The sequence below is a fragment of the Sceloporus occidentalis genome, unplaced genomic scaffold (assembly GCF_023333645.1).
Source record: "Sceloporus occidentalis isolate IW3139 unplaced genomic scaffold, rSceOcc1.0.p SCAF_6, whole genome shotgun sequence".
Lineage (NCBI taxonomy): Eukaryota > Metazoa > Chordata > Lepidosauria > Squamata > Phrynosomatidae > Sceloporus > Sceloporus occidentalis.
Window position 1 is genome coordinate 78,609,897 of NW_028316986.1, and position 8,446 is coordinate 78,618,342.

Here is an 8,446-nt window from a genome sequence, read left to right on the forward strand (position 1 = left end):
CACTCCAATGTGGCACTTAGCTGACACAAAACATATTATTGGCACAAGGGTAATGAAACATGTAACTAGTTACTCAGATTAGAGAAGTGGGGTAAAACCATCCTCTTGCTAGAGACCATCCTCCACAGCATTCAGAAGCATGGCCTCGCTCACCATTGGAAAGACGCACCGGAAGGGCCTCTGTGGCAGAATACAGAGGATGAATTTACTCCTCCACCCAAAAAACATTAAGAAGGAAAAAATGAGGGAATCAACGATAAAATATTTCCATAAGGACTGAGCTTGCTTAGTGACTATAGTGACCATGGGTCAAAATAAAGAGCCACGAAGGGGCGGCTTGATGCTGTCCCCACCGAAGATGGCTTGGGACTGAGGCAAACACACACCACAGCCCTGAAGACACCCTCTGTCGCCAGTCCAAACAGGAGCAGAAAATATCAGCTTCTATTTGGGCCAGTTTTGGGCCACCGTAGGCAGCCTCGAGCAACCCCTGGTTGGCTTCCAGGTACTCCAAGGTCATGTGTTGTCAAAATGCCATACCCCCGGAGCAGCTTGAAGCCACCCATCTGATTGGCTGGGCATCTTCCAAGCATCTTGGAGGATGCACCATCAAAACACCATACCTCCAAGCCACCCAGAAGTCAGCTTTTCCAGCCAGTCTGTTCAGGTCCTTGGTGATGTAGAATTGGTTGGGGGTGGGAGGGCTGTTAATGGAAACAAGGAGGAATGGAGAGGCATGGAGAAGGCCTGAGAATCATGAAGCAGTCCAGATGCTGCTGGGCTGCCTTCTTATCATCTCTCACTAAAGGTTATAGTGGCTAAGGCAGATGGGAGTTGCATCAAACACAATCTAGAACACCATACATTCTCTACCCTGTTGAATTGAGTCCCCTTAAAAAAAAGGCATGGCTGGTGGTATACTCAGCAGGAACACAATGCAATGCATTGTCTTGTTGCTGGTCTTATTTGTCATAATCTAAAACGGGGTGGACCAATTTTCACTGCATATTTATATGCTAGCAGTATGCCTAGATACTAATGAAATTATTTACCAAGATATACAGTACCTGAAGAATAAACATAAAATGAGTTTCACCACACATCTCCACCTGGTATATTTCTCCTTAACACTAGATAGGATGATACAGACACAATAGTCTTATCAAGAGGTTATATGCACTTCCTAATTAGTTCCTAAATGGCAAATGACTGTATCCATCCTTAGTTCATACGTTTATAATGGTTAGTTCATAATACTTGAATTAACATAATCAAATTTTAGCAAAAGGAAATGCCATAATATAGCAATTACAATGGAATATTTCAGCCAAAATGTAAAGATAGATTAATGTAATTATTTTTTAAAATTTCCAAAATAAATCATGGACTGAGACTTAAAACAGAAATCCTAAAAGAATAATGGAAGGAAGAACAGGCTTAAAATAATAGCAAATGAAGAATTCTATTCACTAGAATATCAAGATACAGCTCTCTAATTTTCATGAATGTCCTAAAGTTCAATAGGCATAAAACTATACACTTAAATTACAAAATATCAGCACTTTAAGTCACGCATACATACATATAAACAAGATGTTTAAAAAATAAATGTAATCTTATTTTAAACAGCTTGTGTTCCCTTCCATAACCAATTGAGCAATTTTACCTGTAATACCCTGGTATGTTTCCTATTTAGAGGGGGGGAAAGTAAGCAATTTCGGATTCAGCAAGGCAGAGACAAATATTTAAAGAACAAAAAATGTGTCCGATATACTGAGATTTATTATAAAGTGTCACTTTTACTTTTCATAAATTCAGGTAACATTTGAAACTCTAGCAGTTTATAAAATTAAAAAAGCAATTCTCTAGTAAATAGCCAAAGAAAGAGGTTCCAAGACTTAATATCTATACATCAGTAGGACCATGCTATTTATTTTGTGTGGTTAGTGGTTAACTTAAAATCGTGTCAGAGAGATTCTTATATGATGTGTATGCTCTAGTTATATTTTTAAGCTTTTGTATCTTTTATGTCATTTAATGCTGTTTTTAGCTAGATAATTTTTACTGTACATTCTTTAAAAACCAATTTTATTTGTGAATTGCCTTCAGTCTCTTTCTGGGAGAAAGGTGGCACAGAAATGAAAATAATTAAATAAATATATAATAAAACATATTTTGGCACTGCCTAGGGAAATAAACATTTGGCTTTTTTCTCTTCATAAGTGAGCACAAATAATTTCCACAGATTTCAACAAAAGAAAAATCAAACCGTGTTTCCAGATAGCCATGCACATTTTAAATGTAAAATGGATATATTTTATTTGTGGAAAACACACCAGTTATTCTGCCTCCAAAAAACGCTACATGACTTTTTCTGCAAAATTACTGTCATTTTGTGTGTGTGGGGGGGGGAGTGTAATCTTGCATACACATACACAAATGTGGCCTTTTTTGTGCACGTTTGCTGAGGTTTGCACAAAAACCCACATATATTTTTTGTGTAGAATAATTTTCAGAGGGGGGGGAACCTCCAGATTATGCAAATAACAGGTCAAAACTGCACAATATTCTTGCCATTATATTATTTTCCTGAGCAGGTTTCCCATGTGTCAGGAAAGCCATGTTTCAGCCAGGGAACACATAATGGTGAATATTAATTACATCCCAAACTTCAACAAACTTTGAACAAACATTCTTTTCTATTGTGGGGGTTTCTCTTTGTGTTTTCTTTTTAATCCCTTGTGCCCCCACAAATCATGTCCCCTCAAATCCAAGTGGTTTCTAAACCCTCTAATCTGATGGGTGTGTTGTAGGGATGAGGGAGTAATCTGTCCTTTTGCTTGATTGTGATCAGAGTGTTTAGGATATTAGGTTTATGGCCAAGGAAGGAAATTTATCATAGAATATTACTGGAATAAACAAATGTTCTTAGGGTAAGTGATATCATTCTGCTTGCCATAGTGGGCTGAATGTGCAGAAAGATCTATTTTTGCCTGTGAGGTATAGGCAGTCCCTATAACTCACAGTTCTTGGACAAGAAATCATCAGGATCATCGTCACCACACCTACCACATCCTACCTGGTGAAGTTCAAGATAAGATAGCTCTCATCCTATATGAGCTATTTCTGTTAAGTACATTTGAAAAATCAGAAGCTCATATAATATTAACATGGCTTGAATGGGTTAAACATTTATTTTTAAAATATTGCTGTTAAAATATTCAGGCTTCATACGTTTCACTTTTTTATATTAAGATGAGTCCTGCTGTGGGTTATGTCAGTCTTGTCAAATTCTATCTTGTCAGCCATCAGAAAGATAAATGGAACAAAGGATAGAGATAAAAAGTTAGGTTAGTATATAGAGGAGAATTTGAGATATATAAAGGATGAATAGAAAAGTGAGACAGGAAAGAGGAAAAGGATAACATGAAGGAACGAAAGATATACTGTGTAGGGTGTTAAGCTGCCCTTACAATTTAGTTTACACTTAATCACCATAATGAGTAATTTTAACTGTCTGCATATTGACTGGATTCATATCACCTCAGGAAAGTATATTTTTTGATCATAAAGTAGGGATGTGCTAATTTTGGTTTTGTCCAACATTCATCCGTTATGAACCTTCAGGGTGAACACAGCCAGGAATATTAGTACTTGGTTAAATGTTCATAGTCTGTGAGTACTTCCCAACACTTTGCTGGACTTGCAAGAAAGAGTAGTGGCAATGAGTGTTGTTTCAGAACTCTGCTTAGTTAAGAATCAACCCAACTTGGCAACAATCACTCATCTCCTTGTTACATTGCATCGTGGCTGGTGCAGTGTCCTCTACAAGGGCTCCCACGAAGAGCATCTGCAACAAGTGGCATCCAACAGGGAAACTGGAGCATTGTATCAAGGTGCCAGGTGCTTTCTGGGTTTGGTTCAAGGTACTGATTATGAACCTTAAAGCCTAGAATAGCATGAGGCTTGACTAAGTGACTGCCTGTCTCCTTACATACCTCCCTGTCAAGATCTGCAGTACTGGCTCTTTTGAAAATATCATTGCCTGTGGAGGAGGGCAGTTTGATAGGAACATTAAACAGGGCTTTCTGCAATGTTGCTCCCACATTATCGAATGCAGTCCCCATAGAATCGTTTCCAAATCTTGACTGGGTCTACATGGGCCAGAACGCCTTGGGGGCAGCCCAGAGCATTCTGGCCCTGAAGTGCCCTGACATCCCCCCATTACTGGGCACTCCATTACAATGTTGCCGGCTGTTCTCACACATATCCCACTTTGCCACCCAGCACAAACACTGCGGGTGCAAGTCACTTGCTCGAAGATCCAAATGAGGTGCCTTGTGTCAATCACATTACTGAGCATCTCATTCTGGCCTCAGAGTGAGCAAGGTGATTTATTTTATGGTAACTTATTTTGATTTATTTTAAACGACTGTGGAGGGGGGTATACCTAGGGTTCAATGCTGACTTGACCAGACATCATCCAGACAGTTTGCACCAAAATCAGGTTTGTGCTTGCATCAACCAGACTGCTTGTTGGGAGGATGTGGGGGGGGGGGATGTTTTACTTGCATCATTTGGACAACCCTTCATACTACTTTTAGGAAAGATGTGAAGAAAAGTTTTCAGGAAAGGTAGGAAGGCTCTTCAAACTGGCCTTTCAAACAGTTTTTACTATTAGTCATTCAGGCCCAAAACACACAAGCTAAATGACGTGGATTCTGGCTGTGTTTGGGGCATAAGATTCAGATGACACATGCCCTGAATGCATTTGGAAGCCAAACCAAAGATGTGCCATCCAAGAAGAACCAAGACAAGAAGGAGCAGATAGGATCTGCTCCTTCCAGCAGCTCAGTTCCAGACTGTGGTGGCAGTCTGGATTAGGGCTGGGCACATGTAGTTGTCATGGCCCTGGTATGATTGGCACTGGTGCGGCCACACACTGCTTTTTCGGGCCCGTCTGTTTGGACCTTTGATGGTTTTAATGATTTTGTTTATTGTAATTATTTTAATTATTCTATTGCCTAATTTGTTTTTAATTTGCTTTTAAATTGTTGACTTGTTTGATTTTTACCATACCTTTCAATTATCCCAAATTGGCAAAGACAGTCCTGATGAAGCCTGCATTTTCTCACTTTTCAACTGTTTTTAAAATGTCAGTTTTCTCTCTCCTCTTCTCATTTTTGCCCTTTGTTCTCAGTTTCTGGCAAATAGTTCAAAGTACAAAAGCAATTTTGCACTTAACTCATCAGAGATAGAGGAGAACAGGGAATAGAATCCTGTCCTTCCTTCTTCTGGAAATCTTTAGTGCAGGGGTAGGCAACCTTTTGGAGCCGGGGGCCGGGTTGCTGTCCCTCAGACAAGTCGGGGGGCCGAAGCCGGGGGGTGGAGCTTCCACCCTCCGGGGCGGGGCTGCATGCTGGGGGCAGAGCTTCCACCATCCAGGGCGGAGCCACCCTCCGGGGGCGGAGCCTCCACCGAAGCCCTGCAAGGAGGAGGAGGCGTGTGCCCGCCCTCTCCTCCTCGGTTCCTTTCTGGCCAAACACCCCCAACCTGCATTCCAAAACACACACAACAGCACAGTTGTGCATTTCACATGGCTTTACTTAACATGGCCTCTTGCATATTTCAGAGGCTTATTCCATAACCAAACCCCTTGGGTTTAACACTTAGCATGGTGAACATAGCAACACTTATGCATACTGAACATGTCAAGGTGGTTTCACCGTTCTTGGACCAAGTGTACTTCTCAGAAGTGTGTACTTGGTCAAGGGACTTTGGTTTTTCTTCACTGCACATGGGTTTGTAAAAATCACAGCAATTTACATTGGCCTTGCCTCAGAGGCTTTCTGATATCAATATCACCATTAAAGAACCAAAAACACACAGAAAAGGCACTTTGGAAAGTCACACTCTCTTGGCTTCAGAAACAGTGCGTGCATGCCTCTCAAGCTGACTCATATCATTATCATCATCATCATCATCACCACACTATCATTGTCAAAGCAAGGGAGACTTGTTAGCATTAAAAGCACACAAAACACACTTTGCAAGGTGACACTCTCTCAGCTTCTGAAACAGTAGTTGCATGCTTCTCAAACTGACTCATCACCATCACCACACTATCATTGTCAAAGCAAGGGAGACTTGTTAGCATTAAAAGCACACAAAGCATACTTTGGAAGGTGACACTCTCTTGGCTTCAGAAACAGTGCCTCCATGCCTCTCAAGCTGGCTTATATCATCATCGTCATCATCAATATCATCATCATCATCATCATCATCATCATCATCACCACCACCACCACACTATCATTGTCAAAGCAGGGAGACTTGTTAGCAATTAAAAAGAATGCAAAATAAAACAAAAAACCCCATGTGGCCTCTGGCCACTCACCACCTTCTCCTCTTCCTCCTCCTGCTGCCCCCATCCCCTCTTCCTCCTCCTGCTCTTCCTCTCTCCTCTTCCTCCTCCTGCTGCCCCATCTCCTCTTCCTCCTCCTGCTGCCTCCTCCTGCTCTTCCTCCCTCCTCTTCCTTCTCCTGCTGCCATCTCCTCTTCCTCCTCCTCCTCCTGCTGCCTCCTCCTGCTCTTCCTCCCTCCTCTTCCTCCTCCTGCTGCCATCTCCTCTTCCTCCTCCTCCTCCTGCTGCCTCCTCGTGCTCTTCCTCCCTCCTCTTCCTCCTCCGGCTGCCATCTCCTCTTCCTCCTCCTCCTCCTGCTGCCTCCTCCTGCTCTTCGTCCCTCCTCTTCCTCCTCCTGCTGCCCCATCTCCTCTTCCTCCTCTTCCTCCTCCTGCTCTTCCTCCTTCCTCTTCCTCCTCCTGCTGCCCCCATCTCCTCTTCCTCCTCTTCCTCCTTCTGCTGCCTCCTCCTGCTCTTCCTCCCTCCTCTTCCTCCTCCTGCTGCCCCATCTCCTCTTCCTCCTCCTGCTCTTCCTCCCTCCTCTTCCTCCTCCTCCTCCTGCTGCCCCCATATCCTCTTCCTCCTTCTGCTGCCTCCTCCTGTTCTTCCTCCCTCCTTTCCCTCCTTCTACTACCCCATCTCCTCTTCCTCCTCCTGCTCTTCCTCCCTCCTCTTCCTCCTCCTGCTGCCCCCATCTCTTCCTCCTCTTCCTCCTTCTGCTGCCTCCTCCTGCTCTTCCTCCCTCCTCTTCCTCCTCCTCCTCTTCTTTCTTCTCCTCCCCCTCCTCCATGTGCCGCGCGGCCTGGGGGCAGGATGGAGGAGACAGAGGAGGAGGTGGGCGGCACAGGGCCACGTGAAGCCCCGCGGGGAGGCGGGGAGGCGGGGAGGGCCGCGCGGAGCCCCGCAGGGAGGCAAGGAGGGCCGCGCGGAGCCCCGTGGGGAGGGCCACGCAGGGCCTTGCGGGGAGGCAGGGAGGGCGGCGCCGGTCTTCATCCTTTGCCTCCTCCACCCCATGCCGCACGGCCCTCCTCTTCCTCCTCCACCACCATTTTGTTTTTCAAAATGGCGGCGAAGTCTCGCGCGACCATTCCCGTCCTGGGAAAGGTCACGCGAGACTTCGGCCGCCATTTTGAAAAACAAAATGGTGCCCAGAGCGGCGCGGAAACAGGGGCAATTGGCGGCAATCAGCGGCAGGACTGTGCGGGGGCCAGTAGAAAGGCCTCGGCGGGCTGGATCCGGCCCGTGGGCCGTAGGTTGCCGACCCCTGCTTTAGTGTGTTCCATTAGTCATTGTATGTTTGCAGTGTTATGCCTAGTGCCTCCTCTTTTCCTAAACCCCACTTAGAACTCTGGGATTTCTCTCTCCATATACACTGTACTCTTGATTTGGTTCTATGACCCACTGTGGATACTAAAATCCATGGATGCTCAAGTCCCATTAAATACAATGGCATAGTAAAATGGTGTCCCTCATATGAAATGGCAAAATCAAGGTATGTTTTTGGAATTTATGTGATAGTAGGTAGTCAAAAGGAGAGAAAGAGAGTGAATTCATTCACCTTCTTTGGGAACAGTATTCAATGTGGCAGCTTGAAACTAATTCCACATACCTCATCCTCTTTGGTCAGTTTGTGATATATAAAAGTATACACACCCTGATAGGCTCAGAATTATCTATTTTTTCCTGGAAAATCTAGAAGTAATCAGGAATGTGAGACATTATCATATCTTTGAAAGCTGGCTCGCTGGCTGAACCCCCAAATGGCCCAGAAGACCAGCGCCAGCCCCAAAAGCAGCTGAGGTGACTCAGGAGGGGGGAGGGGCCAGGTGAGAGCAGCACACTTTGAAAGCTGGCTCACTGGCTGTTCCCCAAAGAACTAAAGGCTGGCACAATTAGGTTGACCATCTGGCCCTAATGGATTGAACTGGGAACTAGAGGATATATTGGAATTATGAATAGGGCTATCCTTGGCATATTGATATTGTTGACATTTCAGCAACCAATGGAAAATAATGGGAGTGGGAGGGGAATGGGTGTTGAATG